This window comes from Mobula hypostoma, chromosome 14, assembly GCF_963921235.1.
Source record: "Mobula hypostoma chromosome 14, sMobHyp1.1, whole genome shotgun sequence".
In the NCBI taxonomy this organism is placed as follows: Eukaryota; Metazoa; Chordata; class Chondrichthyes; order Myliobatiformes; family Myliobatidae; genus Mobula; species Mobula hypostoma.
Window position 1 is genome coordinate 60,217,776 of NC_086110.1, and position 23,641 is coordinate 60,241,416.

The 23,641-nt window shown below is 45.2% G+C and overlaps 1 protein-coding gene and 1 long non-coding RNA gene across 2 annotated transcripts in view; both read right to left on the reverse strand.

Moving 5' to 3' along the window:
- The window catches only part of LOC134356318 (uncharacterized), a 64,093-nt gene extending 43,802 nt beyond the window's left edge, over positions 1 to 20,291 (reverse strand). Inside the window, exon 1 of the long non-coding RNA XR_010020329.1 lies at positions 18,767 to 20,291. This is a non-coding gene — a long non-coding RNA (uncharacterized LOC134356318). The remainder of the gene's footprint in view (positions 1 to 18,766) is intronic.
- gse1b (Gse1 coiled-coil protein b) overlaps positions 1 to 23,641 on the reverse strand; it is a 784,409-nt gene that overhangs the window by 371,278 nt on the left and 389,490 nt on the right. The gene's annotated exons all lie outside the window — the stretch shown is intronic.

Below are 23,641 nucleotides of genomic sequence, written 5' to 3' on the forward strand. Positions count from 1 at the left end.
GGCTCCAAAGGGCATTGTTAGAATAGAAATATGATACCGGAAGAGATGATCAGACATGATCATGTTGAATGTCGGAATAGAGTTAAAGGCCTGATTTAACTTTTTTTGTGATCATAGACAATAAATATACAAAGCAACACATGCGAAATTCTGGAGGAACTCAGCAGGCCAGGCAGCATCTATGGAAAAGAGTAGACAGTCGATGTTTCAGGCCGAGCTCCTTCTTCAGGAGTCATGCTGAGTTCCTCTGGCATTTTGTGTGTGTTGCTTTGGATTTCCAGCATCTGCAGATTGTCTCATGTTTGTGATACAAATATCGGCATCCAAAGCACAATTTAGAGCATAGCTGAAGGAACTACGCTGTGAGTCTTGGTTAAAATAGGTACCATATGTTGAGAAATTCAACCCTAGTTGCTAGTGCTAAACACGCCAAGTTTCATGGACTTTGAACCAAATAAATGCCTTTTGCTGCCATGGGTTTAGCAGAATCTAAAGGTGCTCTTCTGAGGAATTACTCTGCACCTTTGAACCACATGGTGTCAAAAGCTTTACAATAAGCTCTTCTCTCCAACTCTATAATCCTATCTCTGTGTGACAGAATCAACAGTCAACAGCTTCCTTCACAAGCTGATTACTCTTCTATTCGGTGGCTTGAAGTATTTTACTTGGTTAAAGACCTAATATAAATTTTATGGGCAGTTAGTGTAACAGATTTTTTCGAAAGTGAACTTTCTGGAGAACCTCAATGTGCAACAAACACCAGGTGGTTTCACTTTATCTTTCAGGTAGAACAGACATCTCCAGGCAGGAGGCAGTTAATGAAGGATTATTTCTGATTAAATTACTGATTGTGTCGCGGTATTAATGTGTATTTTTTTTAATGCATTGTCAATGGACAGCTGGATCCTATTTTTTACGGCTAACTAATTGAGCATTTATCAGGGATTCAAACCTACAAATTTATTCCGCCCAGAGTTTTATTCAAAACTGGGCACAATGGGCCCAGTCTTTCATGCAGCCTTGGAGAGCAGTGTAAAAAGAATGTTATAGCAAGGAGACGGCTGCAACGAGGGAGCTTTTGCAAAGAGCTTTTATGAATACAGGAAGCTGTGATCAATGTGCCTTATATCAGAGGTTAGGGCACTCCAGAGACAGTCTAAGCCAGAGCCTGGTGGGAAAGGAGGTCAGATTCTATTGTAACCCTTCTGACAGCATGCAGCTCAGCAGAGCAGGGTCACTCTCTAATCAACTGTAGATTACTTCTCAATAAAGTTGCAATAAAGATGTCTCAATCTTTACTCGAGATCCATCAACAGTATGGCCCATTGAGTGACAGCAGGGCACAGGTTGTTGTTACGTCATTAAAATAAAACCTAATGTTGTTTTCCCTCATACCCGCTCTGACCCATGGGGTTAATCAGTACAAGCATGATGCTGTTTTGTTTTAGGTTCTAGAGTGGCGACGGATTACACTGTCTGCCCAACCAGGCATGGGGTGTTGACAGACACAACGAGGTCCTACAGATGCTGGAAGTCTTGAGCAACACACACAAAAATGCTGCAGGAACTCAGCAGGTCAGGCAGCATCTGTGGAGGGAAATAAGCAATCGATGTTTCAGGCCGAGAGACCTTTCATCAAGGCTGGGAAGGGGCATGGGGAGAGATGAAGGAGCACAAGCTGGTAGGTGATAGTTGAGACCAAGTGAGGGGAAAGGTGGGCGATTACTCCATAAGTCCATAAGATATAGGAGCAGAATTAAGCTATTTGGCTCATTGAGTCTGCTCTACCATTTCACCATGGCTGATCCATTTTCCCTCTCAGCCCCAATCTCCTGCCTTCTCCCCATATCCCTTCAGCCCTGACCAATCAAGAATCTATCAACCTCTGCCTTAAATATATATGACGACTTGGCCTCCACAGCCGCCTAAGGCAACAAATTCCACAGATTCTTAACCCTCTGGCTAAAGAGATGTCTCCTCATCTCCGTTCTAAAAGGACGTCCCTCTATTCTGAGGCTGTGTTCGGAGGAGAGGATGAATTAAGAAGCTGGGAGGTCAAGAGGTGGAAGAGATAAAGGGCTGAAGAAGTAGGAGTCTAATAGGGGAGGCCAGCAGAGCCGGGAAGAAAGGGACAGAGGAAGGGAACCGGAAGGAGGCAATGGACAGTGAAAAGAAAGGGTGAAAGGGTAACCAGAATGGGGAATGAAAACTTTGAAAAGCTGCAACTGTTTATTCACTTCCATAGATGCTGCCTGACTTTGAGTTCCTCCAGCATTTTGCTCAGCTGATGATATGAGATTAAATGACTCAGTACCTCAAACAGCTGGTGACTCCTCCTGGCATTTTGTCCTAAGTCATCTCATCACATACACTCTATTCTCACACTTTGTGTCCATTCTCCAATAATGAGCAATATTTAGAGGCCTTCATTCCCCAAGTGATGTCTTCATAAGTCTTTACCTCCAGTAGTGAGCAGTGTTTATGAATCTCTATTATCCAATGGCGAGCTGTGCTGAGGAGCTTCCGTTCACCAGCAGTGCCCTGTTCATATGCCCCCATTCTCCAATATGCTGCTGTTTTAGCCTCTAACACACCAGTGAGCTGCTTCTACCACTGTACACTGCTACAGAGTTGACAACTGTCTCGTTATTGAAACACCACCACAGGAAACCCACACAAGCACCAGACCAAGGAAAGAGGCACCCCTTTCTGCTATGTGATTATGAGTTGGCCCCAGAGCAGATTTTAAATGAAGTAATCCATCATCTAGTCAACAGTCTGATCCCGAGATCTGCCAAGTTCACTGGAAGAGCTGGTCTCGCTATACCGTGATGCAGACAGGATTTGCAATTACTGACTGTCGGGGTGGGAGAGGGAGGAGCAGGAACAGCCAACTGAAATGGAAGCCACATTTCTGCAGCCATGACCAAGGCATGAGACAACATCCCCATGGCAACAGCGCTCAGGAGGCAGAGAATGGCAAGGGTCTCAGCCAATGGGGTTGATGAAATCTTGTTTTCTGAAGCCTGGAATTGGTAGCTGATCCTAGAAACGAATGACGATGCAAATAGAAAGCCTCTTCCCGTGGTGAGAATGACTAATATTAAGGTGACTGGAGGAAAGTATGGGGGGGGGGGGGGGATATCGGAATAAGACTTTTACACTGAGAGGGGTGGGTGTGAGGAACACACTGCCATGGGTGGTGGAAGAGGCAGCTACATTAGAGACATTTTACAGGCTCTTAGATAGGCACGTGGATGAAAGAAAATGGAAGATTACACGAATGGAAGGATTAGATTGATCTTAGAGTAGATTAAAAGATTGGCAACAACATTGTGGGTTCAAGGCTTTACTGCGCAACAGTGTTCCATGGTCTATCTTTTAAGACATTAACAAGAACTCCTGCAGACTTCATCCAATTGTCACAGCCAGTGCCAGTATAGTGAATGTAGAAAAAACTGTCACTTGCTGTAAAGGTGATCAAACAGTTTGGTGTGGGATCACTTGAATGCTCCCCCTGAATATCTTTCTAAATCTGACTTTGTTGCCTTGCTCTTTAAGTCAATGAGTCAGCCACACTTACAGGTATGCCTCTAAGGCTCCACCTCAGTACTAACACTTGGTTTAAGGCAAACCATTGTTCTTTGGAGGCCTAGCCAGCTGCCACTGCTTGAGAATTTTCTATCGAGCTTCTAGATGCCCAGATGCCCAAGCTCTGGAATCCTCTTCAGACACCTTCAGCTCTCTTTGAAATGTTCCATAAAGTGTTAACCTACCCTTGTGTGGCTTGATACCAGATCTGTCTCTGGAGGAACTCAGCAAATCAGACAGCATCTTTGGTAGGAAGTGGGCAGTGGACATTTCAGGTCAAGATCACCTACCTCTGGTTCCTTTCCTCCTTCCCTTTCTTTCCAGGGTCCACTGTCCTACCCTGCTAGATTCCTACTTCTTCAGCCCTTGCCTCTTCTGCCTTTTACCTCACAGCTTCTTACTTCGTTTCCAACCACCTGGACTGAATGGAAGAGAGGAGATAGCCTGTATAAAGAGATGGAGGCAAGAGGTGCAACAAGAGCAGGTGGGTGAGAGGTGGATCCAGATGAGGGGGTGTGTGACAGGTAGAAAGGGAATGGGGAGAATGGGAATGATGACAGAAGCTGGGATGTGATAGGTGGAATTGACAAAGGGCTGAAGATGACATAAAATAACAGGTGGAACATTAAATAGAGAGAGAGAGAGGTGGGGGGCAAAGAATGAATGAGTGGCCCACTCTATCTTCAGCCATTTGTTACTTCCACCTACTGCCTCCCAGCTTCTGACGTCATTTCCACTTTCCCCCTACCTCTGCTATTATTCCCCCCACCTCTGCTATTATTCCCCCCTCACCTAGATCCACCTATCACCTACCAACTTCTGCTCCACCCCCTTCCCCCAACCCTTTTTTTCCAATACTGTCCATCAGCCCCCTTTCACTCAGTCCAGAAGAACTGCCTTGACCTGAAGCACCGGCTATTTCCCTGCCTGGACCTACTGAGTTCCTCCAGTCCTTTGCGAGTCGCTCCAAATTCTAGCATCTGCAGTCTCTTGTCTCCACTCTGGCGTCAGATCTGGTTTGAATGCAGCGCCTTGTCCATTTCACCACACTGAATATGCCTTATCAATGTAGACATTCCTGTCAAATCCCTGGTGAGTGACATCAGGTCAGAGGGCTCAGCCCCTGTCCTTTGACTGTACAGCAGTCAGTGAGACCTGAGTTTAATGGCTTTATTATTGATGCTAACACACTGAAAATGTTCCTCCACTGCAAGAAGCACAGCACCGTAAACGATTTTATTTGCAGCCAAGACTGCGGTGAAGGTCGGATTCAGAGGTTGTACAAACACACACCTCTCTTAACGCACAGTTCTCCAGCCCTGCAGGGAGGAGGCCACTGTAACATGACTGCACTTGACCTGAGACACAAGGGATTCTGTAGACGCTGGAAATCTTGAGCAACACACACAAAATGCCGGAGAAACTCAGCAGGTCAGGCGATGCCAACAGAGGGTCTTGGCCCGAAACGTCAATTGTTTATTTGCCTCCATAGATGCTGCCTAACCTGCTGAGTTCCTCCGGCATTTTGTGCGTGTGTTGCTCTTGACCTGTGATCATCCTACAAAAGGAATTCCTCAATTTTGTCACTGCAATTTTTCACACACACATTTTTCAAATTCAATGACTAACTCTAACAGTCCCTGAACTTGTTGGGCCACTTCAGAGTTAAACATAGTGGTGGGCTTGGGTCACACTGAGGTTAGACTGGCTAAAGATGACTTCCTCAAACACCTGCTGAGGTTTCAGCAACAACCCAGTAAATTTGTGGTCTCTGTTACTCATAACTTGGAGACATGGGACACTGCAGGTGTTGAAAGAACAAACTGCTGGAGGAACTCAGTGGGTCAGGCAGCATCTGTAGAGGCAAAAGGACAGTCTGCGTTTCAGGTTGAGACACATATCTGAGCTGTCCAGATAACGAGTCTTAAGCACCAACTGTCCATTTTCTCTGTGGGTGCTTTCTGAGCCCCTGAGTTCCTCTAGCCATCCATTCATTACTCATAGCCTGCTTTATTTAATCAGAATCAGGTTTAATACCATGGGCATATGTTGTGAAGTTTGTTGTCTTTTTGATAGCAGTACAATGCAATACAAAAAATAGAAGAAAAAAACTGAATTACAGTAAATATATACATATATTTATACATAAAATAGTTAAAGTTAAATAAGTAGAGCAAAAATTGAAATAAAGTAGTGAGGTTGTGTTCAGGTATTCAAAGTCCAATCAGAAACTGGATGGCAGAGGGAAAGAAGCTGTTCCTGAATCATTGAGTGCGTGCCTTCAGGCTCCAGTACTGCCTCCCTGATGGTAACAATGAGAACAAGGCACGACCTGGGTGATGGGGTGTCCTTGGTGATGGATGCTGATTTTTGGGGGTATCACTCCTTGTAGATGTCCTGTACATTACAGAGGCTAGTGCCCATGGTGGAACTGACTAAGTTTAATGATAAATTTTAATTCCAGTCCTCTCATGGTGGCATTTGATGGTCTCCAGGTTGTTAGTCCAGGGCTCTGGTATTTTAACCCTTGTGCCACTTCCTTAATGACTGTCCTTCTCAACAAGGACAATAATAAAGGCCCACAGTATTAGGCTGAGGAAGTGGATTGCACTGTTGTATAGCTAATCAAGATGCTGCCTCACAGCAGAGAGGTGAGGGTTCGATCCTCACCTCTAAGGCACTTTCTCGCTGTGACGGTGAGGGCCCTGATTAGATGTGTGTTCCAATAGATATCACACCCGGCACAGCAGTACTGAGCCAGAGTCATTAGGTCTCTGGACTGGGGCAAGAACATGGTTCTGCCCCAATGTCTTGTGGGGAGAAGGCAGGAGAATGGGGTTGAGAGGGAAATGGATCAGCCATGATCAAATGGCGGAGAAGACTCGATGGGCTGAATGGCCTTATTCTGTTCCAATACTGTATGATCTGAAGCAGCTGCTGATTTTTTTTTTGTTACCACTGTCAACAAGGCTTCCTCAGTGAGAAGTACACTCCTCATGGCCTCAGTACAGCAGCCAGCATAATCAAAATCCCCACCCACCCCAAACATGCTCTCTCCCCTCCCCAATTGGGTAAAAGGTACAAAAGCCTGAAAGCACGTACAACCAGGCTCAAGGAGAGCTTCCACCCTACAGTTATCAGACTCTTGAACAGATCTCATGATAGGATAGACTGTTGGCCTTACTATCGACCTCGTTTTAACCTTGCACTTACCTGCACTGCACTTTTCCAGAAACTTCTATTTGTTATTGTTTTACCCTCAAAGTATTATGTAATGATTCGATCTGTATAAACACTACTCAAGGCAAGCTTTGCACTGTATCTTGGTACATGTGACAAAATAAACCAATTCTAGTGTAAAATGGGAAGCCAAAATTTGTCTCCAGTTGCTTCGACCCTATCACAGACCTTCCCTTTGATTCTCTCTACTCCCCACTTTCCCAGCAACTTAAAACTTGTTTCTTTTATAATCTGCTCCCGTTCTGGAAAGATTCCATACACCTGAAATGTTAACTTCACCACAGATGCTGCCTGGCTTAAGAAGTAATTCTCCGGATCTATTTTAGGAACCCAGAAGGAGCTGAGACCAGGAGCTCAGTGCGTGAGTGATCCAGGTTTGATAGGAAAGTCTGATGCTGTATGTGTGCAGTCTACACATTCTCCCTGTTACCATGCCAGTTTCCCTCCCACATCCCCAAAGATTTGTGGGCTAGTAGATTAACTGGCCACTGTACATTGCCCCTATCATGCAGGTAACTCGTAGAACCTACTGCAAGGGTTCCAAACCTTTTTATGCCATGGACCCCCTACCATTAACTGAGGGGTCTGTGGACTCCAGACTGGAACCTCCTGATCTAAGGCAATGTTGATGGAATATAGGGAGAATAGATTAAAGGGGAAAATTGGGGGTGTGGGTGGGAGGACGGATGTACATGGAACACAGAATATTACAGCACAGTACAGGCCCTTTGACGCATGATGTTGTGCCGTCCTTTTAACCTACTCCTTGATCCCTCCTACAGAACCTATAACCCCTCAATATTCTTTCATCCAGACTTAAGAGTCTCTTCAATATTTTTAATGTATCAGCCTCCACTATTACGTCTCACTGTCTAAAAAACCTACCTCTGACATCTCCCCTATACTCACCTAAGAAAGGATGTCCTCTGGTATGCTGTTGCGGGCCTGGGTAAAACCTACTGGCTGTCCACTCTATCTCAGCCTCTCAAAATCTCTATCATCATCTCTCATCTTCCTTCACTCCACAGAGAAAAGCCCGAGCTCACTCAACCTTCCTCATAAGACATAGACTTGACATATTCAGTGGGCCAAAAAAAATGTTAAAAACTCCATCGTGAAAATGCTTCATCAAACTGCTGAGAGTTCAGAGGGTTTTTTTTTACCTAAAACATCATCTCTGCTTCTCTCTCTACAGATGCTGACTGCTTCCAACATTGCCTGTTTCTACTTTTGATTTCCTCACTGGCTATTTCTTGATTCTCGGTTACTATAAAAATTTTTTGGGATGTTTTAGCAAATGAAGGGAATGCAAGTCTTTCTTCTTGTATGTCTTTCTTCCCGCTTTACTGCAGCGGGTGAACAGTGCTTCTGAAACTCAGTAGTGAGCACAGTTCTGAGAAGGAGGCGTTGCTGATAGAGAAGAAGGCTACCACAGATTACATGATCTTGATCAGTGAGGGAAGTGGCTCGGGAGTAGCAAATGGGTTTCAGTGCAGATAAGTAACAGATGATGCATTCCGGAAAGTCAAACCAGTATAAGACATACATTGTGAATGCTCATGAGTGTAATGAAACAGAGGAGACTAAGAGTGCAAGAACTTGTTGAAAGCAGTGTCACAGGTGGACAGAGTGGTCAATTAAGCAATTTGGCCTTCATCAGTCAGAGCACTGAGTACAGATAGGAGTTGGGACATAATGTTACAGGTATACAAGTCATTGGTGAGGCAACACTTGGGAGTACTGTGTATAGTTCTGGTCACCCTGTTATACCGAAGAAGTGGTTGAACTGCAAAGATTGCAGGAAAGATTTACAACAATATTTCCAGGACAGGAGGGCTTGAGTTATAGGGAGAGTTTGGCCCAGCTGGGTCTTTATTCTTTGAAACGTTAGAGAACGAGCAGCAACCTTATAAAACTGTTTAAAATTATGAGACATAGATAAGGAATCAGAATCAGGTTCAATATCACCGGCAAATGTCATGAGATTTGTTGTTTTGTGGCAGCAGTACATTACAAGACATAATAATAAATTAAATAATTAGTGCAGAAAGAGAGGGGAAAATACCGAGCTGGTGTTCGTGGGTTCATTGTCCACTCAGAAATATGACGGCTGAGAGGAAGAAGCTATTCCTGAAATGCTGAGTGTGTGTCTTCAAGCTCCCGTACCTCCTCCTTGATGGCAGCAGTGAGGGGAAGGCATATCCTGGGTGATGGGGGTCCTTAATGAATTATGCCTCCTGGATGCTAGAAAGGCCAGTGCCCATGAAGGAAACACCAGGGAGAATGCTCTCCACATCAGCAGAAAGTTGAGTGTCTTTAGTGACACACTAATTCTCCTAAAACTCCTAATGAAATGTAGCTACTGTCATGCCTTCTTTGTAATTGCATTAATATACTGGGTCCCAGAGACGTTGACATTCAGGAGATTGAAACTGCTCACCCTTTCCACTTCTGACCCCTCGATGAGGTATGCTCCCTCGATTTCCTCTTCATGAATTCCACAATCAGTTCCTTGGCCTTACTGACACTGAGTGCAAGGTTTTCAATGCAGCAACATCACTCAACCATCTGATCTATCTCACTCTGTGCGCCTCCTCATCACCACCTGAAATTCTGCCCAGAATAGTTGTGTTGTTGGCAAACTTATAGATGGCATTTGAGCTGTGCCTAGCCATGCAATTGTGGGCGGATGTTAACAGTCTTTCTTCAGGGAAGAGGAGACCAAAACTAGGGGTGTTGATTTAGGGTGAGCAGGGAAAGATTTAAAAGGAGCTCGAGGGTAGGCTTTTCATGGACAGGGTGGTGAGCATATGGAATGAACTGCCAGGGGATGTAGTTGAGGCAGCTGCAATAGTTATCACCTAAGATGCACGTGGATAGGTACATGGAGGGGTGGGGCTTACAGAGATATTAGTTGAACGCAGGAGATTGGGACTAGCTGAGTCGGCATAGATTCACTGGGCCGAAGGGCCTATATCTGTGGTGTATGACTCTATGATTCTAAAGAGCTTCACAGAACAGAATCAAGAAGGACTGCACTCAATTATGTGTGAAAAGGGTGACTGAGATGAACTCCAGTGAGTCTTGGGACACTGCCAATTCTAGCTGCTACCTTGGGGAAGAGTACATTTTTCATAACATAGCAAACCATCTAACCCTGGGAATCACAAAGGCACACTGCTATGTTTCCTTACTTACACGCAGACATAGAGTTGTACAGCATGGAAACATGCCCTTCAGCCCATCATGTTCATGTCAACCATCATGCATATCTATACCAGTCCTACTTGCCTGCATTAATTCCATATTTCCCGAGGCTCTGCTCATACAAGCACCTGCCCAAATAGGATATGGTCCCAGTAAACGTTTCCAGCTGCATCGAACCCAGGCTAGAAATCTATCCACAGGCTTGTTTCCTAGCCATAAATCTCATCCGGGCAAGAAGGCGTTCACTCATTCCTCTGCTGCACCTTCGCAGAGCTGATTGATAGGCGGGATGGCGAGGTGCAATGCACTACCTCAGCCAAGGTTACAGCGAAAAAAATTAAACTATTAGAAACATCTGGTGGTGCTGCAGCCTGGAAAAGCTAGCAAGCCCTGAGCAGCTTGGAGCTCGCTGCACGCTCCGGGGTGCAGTAGTTTGCACCGTGTACTGGACAAAAATCACTTGCAGGCATGCAGACAGAGTGACGCTGAGGCGCTCGTGCCTCAGGTGAAGGCGGCCCCAAGCAGCCAGCTGGAAATGCAACGTTCACGGTCCCGCCCTCCCTTCTCCCCGCTCACTCCCTCCGCCTCAGATACCGGCAGTCCGCCAAGCTCTTGTAATAATGCTGCAGGACACGGGAGGCAATCGCAAAGACACCGCCGCGCTTCCTTACTTGCCCGCAGCCCCGTCGGTCACGAGCTCTCTGCTGTTGGCCACACTAAACACCGGTTATGGCATCAGGGAGAGCTTCTGCTCTCTTCTCTGAAAAGGAGCACTGGAGGTCTGTGGAGGTTAGGTTACTGGAGTTACATAAACCTTTCATTATCGCTTCAGTGTGCAAGGTGAAATATTTAAGGAGAACATGAGGGGAAACTTCCTCACTCAAAGGGTGTGGAACGAGCTGGCAGCAGAAGTGGTAGACGCAGGTTCAATAGTAACACTTGAGAGAAATTTGGACAGGTACATGCATGGGAGAGGTATGGAGAGCTCTGGTCCAGGTGCAGGTAGAACATAGAACATGGAACATTATAGCACGGTACAGGGCCTTTGACCCACGATGTTGTGCTGACCTTTTCACCTACCCTCAGACCAATCTAACCCTTCCCTCCCATGTAGGCTTCCATTTTTCGATCATCCATGTGCCTATCTAAGAGCCTCCTAAATGTCTCTAATATATCTGCCTCTACCACCACCCTGGACAATGTGTTCTGCACACCCACCACACTCCTGTAGAACAAAACCTATCCCTGATATGCCCCTATGTTTTCCTCCACACACCTTAAATTTATGCCCCCTTGTGCTCTGGCCTGGGAAAAAGTCTCTGGCTCTCCACTCTATCTGTGCCTCTTATCATCTCGTACACCTCTGCCAAGTTACCTCTCATCCTCCTTCTCTCCAAAGAGAAAAACCTGCATGCGAGAAGGCGGAAAACCAGGCCAGCTCAGACTGGATATGCAAAAGGGCCTGTTTCTCTGCTACAGTATTCCGACTCCATTACAGATCGGAGGATCAAGGGCAATGGAGAACTGACGGGTGGAAAAAAAAACTGGAAGTAATAAAACTCTGGTTAGGCCACATCTGGAGTATTGCGTGCGGTTCTAGTCATCCCATTATAGGAAGAATGTGGAGGCTTTGGAGAGGGAGCAGAAGAGGTTTACCAGGATTATGCTTAGATTAGAGAGCATGTGCTACAAAGAGAAGTTGGACAGAGTTTGGTTGTTTTCTCTGTAGCGGCAGAGGCTGAGGAGAGACCCGATGGAAGATTATAAGATTACGAGGGGTGTAGATAGTTTTCGACTTCCAGTATCTTCTCCCCAGCCTTGAAATGTCTAAAAACAGAGGGCATGCATTTAAGCTGAGAGGGAATGAGTTAAAAGGAGGTGAGTGGGGCAGGTTTTCACACAGAGACTGCCGGGTACCGGGAATGCAGGACCAGAGGTGATACTGGAGGTGTTCCAGCGGCTCCCTAAAAGGGACAGGAATAAGCAGAGAATAGAGGGATATAGATCAGACATAGGAGCAGAATTAGGCCATTCGACCCATCGAGTCTTCTCTGCCATTCCATCATGGCTGATAGCTAATAGTTTAATTAGTTCAGCACAAGATTACGGGCCAAAAGGCCTGTTCTTGTTCTATGTTCTCTGAATCGAGGCCTGGGGCAGAACATTTTATTAAATAGAGAGATCTGTTCCTGCTCTGATTTTCCTGTGTTCTTCTGCAAAAGGAACTCTTAAATCCCACCCGGCTTCCACCCTCTGAGCAGGCAGCAAGCCTAAGGAACAAGGGTGCATCTATCACTGGGGGCCTTGTGGCAAGAAACTCACCTGATATCCCAAGTCCTTCCCGCTACCTCCAAGGCCCTTCAAGGACAAGATGGAATAATTTCCACCAGCCTAGCTGAGTGTAGCTCCCGCAACTCTCAAGAAGCTTGACATAACTCAGGAGAAGGTGCTTGGCTGGTGCCCTATCCACCACATTAATTCCCTCCACCACCAGTGAACTCTGGCTGTCATGTGGACCATTGACGAAACTCCCAGGCTGCCCTGACGCCATGTTGGACTAGTGGCAGCTGAGGAAACATCTCTACCAACAAGTTCCACACAGGAGATTCTGCAGATGCTGGAACTCCAGAGTAACACACACTAAATGCTACATCTGACCTGATGAACGGTCTCAGCCTGAAACACTAACCATTTATTCCCCTCCATAGATGCGACCTGAGCTGCCGGTTTCCTCCAGCATCTTGTGTGCGTTACGACCAATAAGTTCGCCATTGAGTCACGTGCTGTCCTCCTTTGGATAGGGGACATCACCACCTCCAGCTTCCCCACAAGGTCCTTCACTGTCCTGATTTGGCGATGATCCACGGTCACCGAGCTCAATCCTGGAACGCCCGGTCCAACAACGTTGTGGGAGCACTGTCACCAGAAGCTGACTGGGAAGCCATCGCCCTCTCAAAGGCATCAAGAGATGGGCAATAAAAGATGAGCATCAAAAATGTGCTCCCCTCCCCCAATGTTGCCCTGATTCCACATAACCAAAAAAAAACTCATTTGACAGATGTCATCTCCATAGGCCTAGCCTACCTCTACTCATGTATCACGTTGGAATCTGTGCTTAAGCCACTTGAGAGTTTTGCACTCAGCTCTCCAGAATATTTCGTCACGGAGGTGAGTGGGCTGTTCTGTATTTCTCAACCCCAAATGAGGTCAGCACTCAGACGGCAGAAGCCGCGGTTACTCTGGAAAACACTTTTCAGGACCGCTGTAGCTCACCACCTCAGAAGGAACTGTGATACTGGCAGTGCACAATGTACTCAGTCTACGCAAGCCAGAATGTGAGATAAACTCCAGACTTTAAGTAACAAGACAACCTATGGGGTAGGACAATAAAGAAAGCATTACGAGTGCACAAATTCTAATGTACTGCTCCAATTTATTGCCATCTGGATATGGTTGATAGTGAATTACAAGACCATAATTCAATGGAACAGTTCTGACAATGTCCCCCTTACAAGGCTAATAGAAAGCAGACCCACCAGGAGAGAATTTTGGGAATTCTCTTCCCAGAAGTCACCTGGCTGGATTGTAGAACAATACTTATGTTTTACCCTTTATTTCACATCTCAAACATGTGGCAAAGCCGGGAAACTTTCATGAAGGTTATTCGTGGTGTCCAGCATAATATTTACCCAGCAATTAACATCACTAGAACAGATCTGGTCAAGGACACATTGCAATGGCCCGATTTACTCTATTCTAAAAAGTGGCTGCACATTAAAAGTAATATGGCATTGAGAAATCCCAGCAGGATCCATTAGAAATGCATAAATAAATAAACTGTCCTCTCCTATCAGATCTTTCTTCTTCAGCTCCACCTATCACCTCCCAGTTTTTTACTTCATCCTCCCTCCCCCAACCACTCACCTGGCTTCAGCTACCACTTGCCAGCTGAAACTCCTTCCCCTCCCCACATCTTCTTATTCTGACATCTTCTCCCTTCCTTTCCAGTCCTGATGAAGGGTCCTGGCCCGAAACGTTGAATGTTTATTCTCCTCCATAGATGCTGCCTAACTCGCTGAGTTCCTCCAATATTTTGTGTGAGTGGTTCTTCATAAATGCAGTCTTTTCTGCTCTTCTCCTTTCCATATCAGTGCAAGTTTCTGACTGAGCTTTGACAGGATGGGCTCTGCATTCCAAGGTCTCCCTCATGCTCCTCCCTGAAGGAATATCTTTTGGCACACTGAACCCAGTAATCCCACAAATCAATATGCAATGAAGGAAAGACCCAATTAACAGTAAACTCCTCCACCTTAATAGCTTTGCACTGAAACACTTAAGTCCTGGGGAAGTGGACGCCACTGCTTTGTACTAAGAGTGCCTAACCATTACCAGCACCCATATTTGTTTAATTAAGAGTGCCTTCCTGTATTCACTTGATACACAACTGTGCTTGAAACCAAACTCCTTTGATACAACATCCTCAATACTTAATGCTCATAATTTTCATTAATTTATCCCAAAGGCCATCATCCTGTCATCAAGGAAGCAGACTTCTATACCAGTCTAGTGCACCCGTCATGGTGCCAACTTTCAGGGCAACAAACTATTTTCTCTTGATTTTATCAAGATACGAGATGTTCCTAAGGTTGTTATAGCGAGGGGTGGTAATCAGGATAAGAGAAGGAAAACTCAGATCTCAAACCTCCACTGCCTTGCGGCTATACCCACTCATAGGCAGGCTTAGGGAGTAAACACCATGGGAAAATTTTGGAGCTGGAGTCCTACGTTGAGTTCAATGTCAACCGGCAACTGCTGTGATGCTGCTGGTGTCAAACTGTATCAGTCTGTGCCGTCCCTTTGGGTTCATTAGATGCATGGAGAGTGGCAGCTTGCTACGTGGGCAAGAGCTCGTTCTCCATATTGTACTGGCCAGACTTGCGTATCTGGACAGCCAAGATGCAAGATCCATGGTCGACCCTGACCACGGAGGATTCTCAGTGAGATGAGGGCAGACCTGGCAAGTTCAGTGGAGGTTATCCCTGTCTGGTAATGTAGTGGCCTCGAGACAAAGAAGAGTCGACTACATTTGTGTATCTTAAGCAACTGACAGACCAGGTAAGGGCACCAGGTTTTAGTGAATCAGCTAGGATTTTATGACAATCTGGCATTTGCAAGGTCACCATTATCAGCACCCATATTTGTCTAATTAACCAAGTTTAAATTCTCAAATGCCGCAGTGGGATTTGAACTCTTATTCCTGGATTGAAAGCCCACAGGCCTCTTGATACAAATACTGCAAACTAACCCACACATCCACTCACTACGCCACCCTAACTGATCCTAGCTGAGGGCAACAAGATCAAATCCCATTACGGATGGAGAGTGCTCGGTAAACGCACTCCTTATACATGCGCACTTACACACTCACACACATATTCTGCTGAGTGTACACACTTCAGCTTCTTCCCCCTGTATATTCTACTGGGTCCGAAAGGGTTGGTTTTACGGTGCCTTTCCCACTCTTTTGTTATGGGATGTGTAAACGTGTCTATGTTTGTATACTGTATTTAAGCTGGATACTTCTGTTTATTTTGTAATATGATTGTAACGACATTGTGGGATGCATCTTATTCTAATTCATGTGGAGTCTTAAGTTAACTTTGTGGGTAATTGAATAAAGTGCACCCTAGTGCTGAGTAAACAGGAACTCATCACCCCCAGTAGGACAGAGAGATAGAGGCTGCGCAAAGTTCACACTGGACAAGAATAATATGGAGCTGTAATTGTGTTTTCTGGTAGATATCTTATTGTATATATTGGCCGTTTTTATTTTCACAATTTTTGTAAGTTTGAATTTTGACACACTTAATAAACACACTCACACTAAAGTGCTAAGCGACTCCAGCCATCTTCTTTGATTATAACCCATGTATCTAACAGGACTGAGTGGGTCAACTGACCGCCAATGGCAGAGAGCAAGTCAAGACATTTTATCAACATTAGTCACTACAACAAGGAAGGCCTGGACTGGGATCAGAGGTACTGATAGGTCATGGCTGATGTCACTTCCACTCCCTACGGCCATCATGGTTTCTCACAATCAGGAAGTGGGTTTTGAAACGGTTTGCCATCTCATATCCTGACAAAGGGTCTTGGCCCGAAATGTTGACTGTACCTCTTCCTAGAGATGCTGCCTGGCCTGCTGCGTTCACCAGCAACTTTGATGTGTGTTGCTTGAATTTCCAGCATCTGCAGAATTCCTTGTGTTTATGCCATCTCGTATGTAGTTTTGCTTTTCCTTCTCTCTCTCCCTCTCCCCCCTTTCTCTTCTTCTCCCACTTTTCTCTCCCTCTCCCTCTTTCTTTCTTTCCCTCTCCCTCCCCCTTCCTCACCCTCTCCTCCTCCCTCTTTTTCCCTGGACAATGGTGGCCGTATAGAGGTTTATAAAATTATGAAGGGCATAGATAGGATAGATTGTCCATCTTTTCCTTAGGGTAGAGGAGTCTTGGGAAGTGGAGTGGAGATACGTCTCTACCAAAGGAGGTGGAAGGCACTCCTTCCCTCTGCTAGCCAGCAGGTCATCCTTGGGCAGGGTGTAGCACCTGCTTAGCCCCCGATCAGGTGGTGGATGGTTGTATGAGCAGCTGATGCACATCACAAGTTCTGGTTACGCGACCACTGGCACCAGGCAGATGATCTCAGAAGAGAATTGATAATGGCTAGGGTCACCCATCTTGTAAAGACACTGCCCAGAAGATGGCAAATTTGCCAAGAACAATCATGGTTGTGGCCAGAGAAAAGAATAAGAGCATGAAGCGATTCTTCTCCACAGGCCCATGGAAGACCATGATTGCCAACATCATATGACTTGGCATATAATAATGACAATGATGAGAGGAACAAGAGGACACAGGCATCAGGTGAAAGGCGAAAGATTTAAAACAAAATCTGAGGGGCATAATTTTCACACAGAAGATTGTAGGCATATGGATTATGCTAAACCGACTGCTAGTTCTGATACTAAGGTAATGCCTTCTGAGAGATCTTAATTGCATGATTATAGACATCCTGAGATTGCAGCACAGCAGCATTTAAGTTAATGTCTTTATTGCCAAGATTTCATTCTTACTGGAGTATAAAACACACAGCACTGGAGTTTCTGCCAGGTCAGGTTAGTTTTGGTATAATTCAGGTGAAACTGATGTAGAAGATAATTGTCTAGAAATGAGGCAATTATCTGTGAGCCCTCCACCGAATATTTCTGCCAAGCCCTGAAGTAATTGACTGGTTGTCACATGTCTGAGGCAAGGCCTAGTGAGTCGCTGGCGGTTTCTGGCAGCTCTAGTTCCAATCAGGCCTCAGTGTAGCCAGGATACCACACGGAGGTCAGGAAAAGGAGTGTGTGAGTTGCTTCAGGGATGGGTGGCAAGAGAACTGGGGAGGAATACTCCAGAGGAGGAGGCTCAGGACAGGGGATGCGAGGCAGCTGTACAGCTGGAAGATCAAGAGGTTGTGGGAGGGATGGGTAAGATTGAGAGGGTGCTTACTAACTGGGCAGCCACTCCAGCACACACAGCAGCTTCAAAACCCAATTGTACTGGGTGTGTTCGTCAGAATGTCAGAAATAGGAGCAGGCGGAAACTTCAAACCCATTCACTAGATCATGACTAATCTTCTGCCTTGTAGCCAATTCTCAACACTGCCCTCATATTCCTTGATTCCAGAAATGACCCCGTGCTCCAACTGGGAACTATGTCGGCTTCCACACTCCTGACACACAAATCAGGTCAGGGTTGGGGGAGTAACCAGAGACCCTCGAAACCCCATCCAATTTCCCGAGTGACCCAGCTGACCCGGAAGTTGCGCATTTCACCGCAGAATAACTTGTTTCCAATTGCATAACACTCGAAACGAGAGAAAAAAGTAACAACAACCGAATTTCGAGGCACCCATGCAGGAAGCAGGTTCAGGCCACGACAGTGGACACACCCCCACAGTCAGTTCCTATTGAGAGACGCTGCTAATTCTCTTCATTTACAACCTTTCGAGGAACTGCAAAAATAAGCGAGTCTTTTCTAAAAAGTGATTTTTATGTACTGGATCATCCGGCGATCAAAACTGCTTGTTTTGTGATAAGCCCACTTTTAGGTCAAATTGTGAAGTAACATTTGTTAGAAACAACATTCAAAAACACTTCGCAACATTGGTCAACTGCACAGGGTGATTTTGCTTACAGCAAAATTCGATTAGCTTAATCAGAAACACAAAGGACAGAAATAAGAAACACCCTACCCAATGGGTGTAAATTTCAATTGCTCCTTTCAACACATAAACATTACTCCAGGATTGTGTGTCAGCTCAGCCAGTACAGGTCAGGCTGGCTTCCCTCATATCGTAAGCCTGCACACAAAGCCCTTCCCACACACTACTGCTCTCAGCAACAGCCAAAACAAGTTCTGAAAAGAAACCACGACAGCGGCTCTCCCCGTCCCAGGGCGGGAGGACCATCTCCTCTCTCCCCGCCTGAGACGGCTAAACTTCCCTGCGTTCGCCAGACCGGCAGAAGTGCCGGGTGAGCGACGAGCCGCCGTCCAGAGGTAATGGGTTCCGTCAGCATTCTAGCTACAGAATTGCCTGCATTACAACTCGGAAGAGCTCCAGCCTGAAGGCGCAAGGTGAGCATTTCCTCCCCTGAAGTACGGTTTGAAAGCCAAGTCGACTGACTCACCGGGTTTCCGAAGCTTTGAAGACCTCCAATCCTTGCACTCCATTGCTAAGCAGCAGTCCTGCGCCGACCTGTGAGTGTCCCAACGCAAGGGGCTTCTTTCACTCCCTCGGGAGGACAGAAAGGGAAAAACGGCAGTAATTCATACTTGGCCTGACTGTGATAAGACCATGAGCTGCAACTGGAGAGAGAGAGAGAGAAAGAATTCCACAGAAAACCACTTCCTGCGGAGCTGTGACTGGCTACGGCACCAAGATTCTAATTTCTTAGAAAATGACTCAGCCCTTTCAGTGTATTGTGAGCAGTTTTTGCAACATCTGTCAGCAGCAGTCGTTATGTCAGTACCCAACCGTGTTTGTTGCTTTGAAACCCCAAGCAGATCAGGCTACTTGGCTGTCCATCATTCATGTTTTCGCCATCAACTCTCCCGTTTAAAACTAGTTTAAACTTTAAAAAAAGAGCTCAATTCGTAGAGGTATCAAGTTCGGAGTTGTAATTGATTTCTTTGCCAAGTACCTGTGCAAACTCGTGTCTTTGGGGAAACACCATTTTGTGCATGGGTTGTTTTTTTTACAGAAATCATCATTAAAAGAGAATTTTCTTGTTTCAGAAGAATTGAAGCTTCAATTTGCTCATTTAGGGGAATTCAGCCCGGACCTGTCACACGGGAATCGAATGGAAGTGTTTAGTATAGTTGCGCGGCTGGTAGTGTTGCCGTCTGAAAACTCCAGTGATCGGGGCTGACCCTCGAGTGCAGCTGGTGTGGAGATTCCTCCCCCACCCCCGATTTCTTCGATTTCTTCCCACTTTCCAAAGCCTTGCAGATTGATGCATTAATCGGCCTTTATAAATTCCCCCGAGTAGTGGAATCCGGGGGAAGCTGTTCGAATGTGAGAAGAATAGAATAAAAACGGGGGTACAGTGGCCAAGGCGCTCTCGGCGGGCTGAAGAATCTGTTTACATGTTGTATAATTCTCTGACTATAAAATGCCAGCGGTACTGAGAAACGCGATGTTTCTGGAATGCAGAATGTCTGAGCTCCCTTGTAATTACAGCTTCTGTTGTTAATCTGCACCCGGTGCCTGAGTTTATTTTCTGAATCTGTGCCAGTAAACGACACTGCACTTACTAGTTGGAACCTGAGGAATTACCTCCTTCCATCAGCCGTTCCTGTCTGAGGCTTCCACAGTTCCCAGAGGATACAGAGATCTTGCGGGGTGCCGTTAGATCAGTTCCCTGCCCACCGGCCAGTCAGGGATTGTCAAGAAACAATCCAGTCACACCAACGCTCTCCATTTTTACAGCCTCATTAGGTTCTTCATAGAACTATCATGAAAGAAAGATTGACTGTGACCCATAGGTAGATACTAGAAGGTGATCAAAAACTTTATCAAAGATTAAACGTTAAGAAGACAGAGAGAGAGAGAGAGAGAGAGAGAAGCACCCAAACACTCTCTCTCCTAACAAACACCAAGTCGTCTGCAGATGCTGGAAATCCAAAGCAACATACACAAATTGCTGGAGGAACTCAGCAGGCTAGACAGCATCTATGGAAAAGAGTCAACAGTCACATTTGGAGCTGAGACCTTTCATCAGGACATGATGTCCTCATGCAGGGCCTTGGCCTGAAACGTCGACTGTTGACTCTTTTCCAAAGATGCTGCCTGGCCTGCTGAGTTCCTCCAGCATTTTGTGTGTATTACTCTCCCTCTGTCAGATTACACAAACACATACAGCGTCTCTCACATACATAAACACACTTATGCTCTCTCCTGGCAAATATATACACCTTCTTCAGGTCGTACATTCACACACTCTTTCTCAGGCAGAAAGTCAGACACTTTCTATCATACATGCACAGATACAATTTCACACACGTGAACACACACACACTTTCTCTTGTGCACACAATAAACACGTGTAAACACGCGCGCAACACACAAACAGAAGGGTGTAGACCGCTGAAGGGATCAATGACATTTTGTCAACGCTGAAGGGTTCGAGCACTGACGGACGTCACACAGCAGGAGTGCTGGGGAGCACAATGGGTGAGACTGCAGGTGAAGTTGAGGATAAAAATGAGTGTCTGCTTGAGAGAGCGCTCAAAATTTGAATTGGAATCAAGTTTATTATCACTGACACGCAGTAGATGATGAAATTTGTTGTTTTGACCCTGTAACTACAGCTTCAGTTTCTGACCTTCCTGATTCAGTGCAAGATAACCATTCTAAAGAGGTGTAAGGTGCCCAACTGCTGTACGGTCCTACCTGATCCTCTCAAAACTACACCCACCCACCCCTTTCTGAACAGGTTTTCCCAGGTTAATGACGAGGAGCTACTCCACGGCATGAAGACCAAAACCCCAAACCCCGAACCCCTGGCACTGAGGGACCTTGGCGGCTCTGCCCTGGGTTAAACGTGGCTGGGATGAACCTGGATTTAGTGGCACCAACTGTCCCACTGAGCAGTGAAGCAATTCTCCAAGAGACACATTCCTCTTACTTCCCCTGCAGTAAATTCCACAGAGAATTGGATTCCTTGGCTCCTGGTTCCTAACCACAGATCGCTGGGAGAAGCCATGCCACTGAGAAAACCCCAAAGCAGACCACGGCAACTGGAGTTGGGGGTGGAGAGGAGGGCTTCCATGGGCGTAGGCACTTCGAGCTATGCAGTGCAGACCCCCAATGCATAGACAGCTAGGATGGAGTCAGCCCGCAAAACACGATCATCATAAAAGTCATAGAGCACTACAGCACAGAAACAGGCCATTCAGCCCATCTAGTCAATGCAAACTGTTATTCTACTTAGTCCCATCGTCCGACACCTGGATGATAGCCCTTCACATCTGCTCCCATCTAAGTACTTATCTAAACTTTTCCTACCCGTTGTCGAACCTGCATTCACTACTTCCTCCGATATATTGTTCCTTAATCAGTATCCCAGCTCTCCAATTAAATAGATAGACTGAGACCTCAAAATGGGGCGCTGCTTTGCCTTCTTCTCCCTACTCCATCAGGGCAGGAGGTATAGCGGCCTTAGCTTCCACACCACCAGGTTCAGGAACGTGAACAACATCAAAGTAAGTAGCAGACGCTTGTAAAACTAGTCAGCCCCATCATGGGTACTAACCTCTGTAATGCCCAAGACATTTTCAAGAAGCAGTGTCTCAGGAAGGAGGTATCCATCAATAAGGACCCCCATCACCCAGGACATGCCCTCTTCTCATTGTTACTGTGGACAGGGAGGTACAGAAGCACTCAACCGTTCAGGAACAGCTTCCCCTCTGCCCTCTGATTTCTAAATGGACATTGAACCCATGAACAATATCTTACTACTTTATTATTTCTGTTTTTTTTTGTAGTATTTACTTTAACTTAACTACTTAATAGACATATATATACTTGCTGTAATTTAAGCAACACACACAAAATGCTGGAGGAACTCAGCAGGCCAGGCAGCATCTATGAAAAACAGTAAACAGTCTACGTTTGGTCAGAGACCCCTCTTCAGGGCTATATTTTTTTTATATTTATTTATCATGTATTGCATTGTACTGCTGCCGTAAAGTTAACAAATTTCACGACATATACCAGTGATATTAAACCTGATTCTGATTCTGATTCATTATTCTACAACCATCAGGCTCCTGAACTAGCATCAATAACTTCATTCACCACTACTCTGAACTGATTTTGTGACTTAAATTTCTTCCTTTCTTTACCAATCTTTTTATTAATTTTTAAAAAGTACATATATACAAACAAGAGGAGAATTATCTCAAATATCTATATCGGTAACAATACATATAAAAGGTCAAATAAACATTATCAATATCATACATAGTATTAATCTAATAGTATATAATAAAAAAACAATTCTCCTCTTATCATTTCATAAAAAGACAAAGAAACTTTTATAATTTATATATATATAAAAACACTATTCTCTATAAACAAAAAAAAAAGAAAAAGAAAAAAAGGACTGGGCAGCCCATACTGAGAGTAAAAGCAAGAAAAAAGAAAAACTTTCTGATCAAATCCAAAGTTTCGAGAAAGTAACCGGAAGAGCAATAAATCAAACCATATGAAAATATTGAATAAAAGGTCACCAGGTTTCTTCAAATTTAAAGGATGTATCAAATGTCCGACTTCTTATTTTCTCTAAACTTAGACAGGACATAATGGAGGAAAGCCAATAAAAAACAGTAGGTGGATTAGAGTCCTTCCATTTAAGCAAAATGGCTCTCCTAGCCAATAAAGTTGTAAAAGCTATCATACGTTGAGTGGAAACAGGAATATATCCTGCTTCCGGTGGAATGATTCCAAAAATTGCTGTAAATAAATTCGGTTGTAGGTCCAAATTCAAGACTTTTGATAAAGTTTTAAAGACATCTTTCCCAAAATTATCTACATTGATACAAGCCCAAAACATATGAGTTAAAGTAGTCACCTCAATATTATATCTGTCGCAATAGGATTAATGTTGGGAAGAGGTTAGGGTTAAAGTGGAATTGTCGGGTGGTGCAACTCGGAGGGCTGGAGGGCTGTTTCTCTAAGTAAATAAAATTAACCTGCTGATCCCCTGGGAGTTTCACACACAACAGGTCTCTAGAGTTTACAGAGAAACAAAAAAAAAATCCAGTGAGTGGCAGCTCTGTGGGTGAAAACAATTTGTTAATGGGTGGGGTCAAAGGAGAATGGCCAGACTGGTTCAAGCTGACAGGAAGGTGACAGTAACTCAAATAACTATGAGTTACAACAGTGGTGTGCAGAAGAGCATCTCTGAATGCACAACATGCCAAACCTTGAAATGGACAGGCTACAGCAGCAGAAGACCACGAACATATGCTCAGTGGCCACTTTATTAGGTACTTTGATA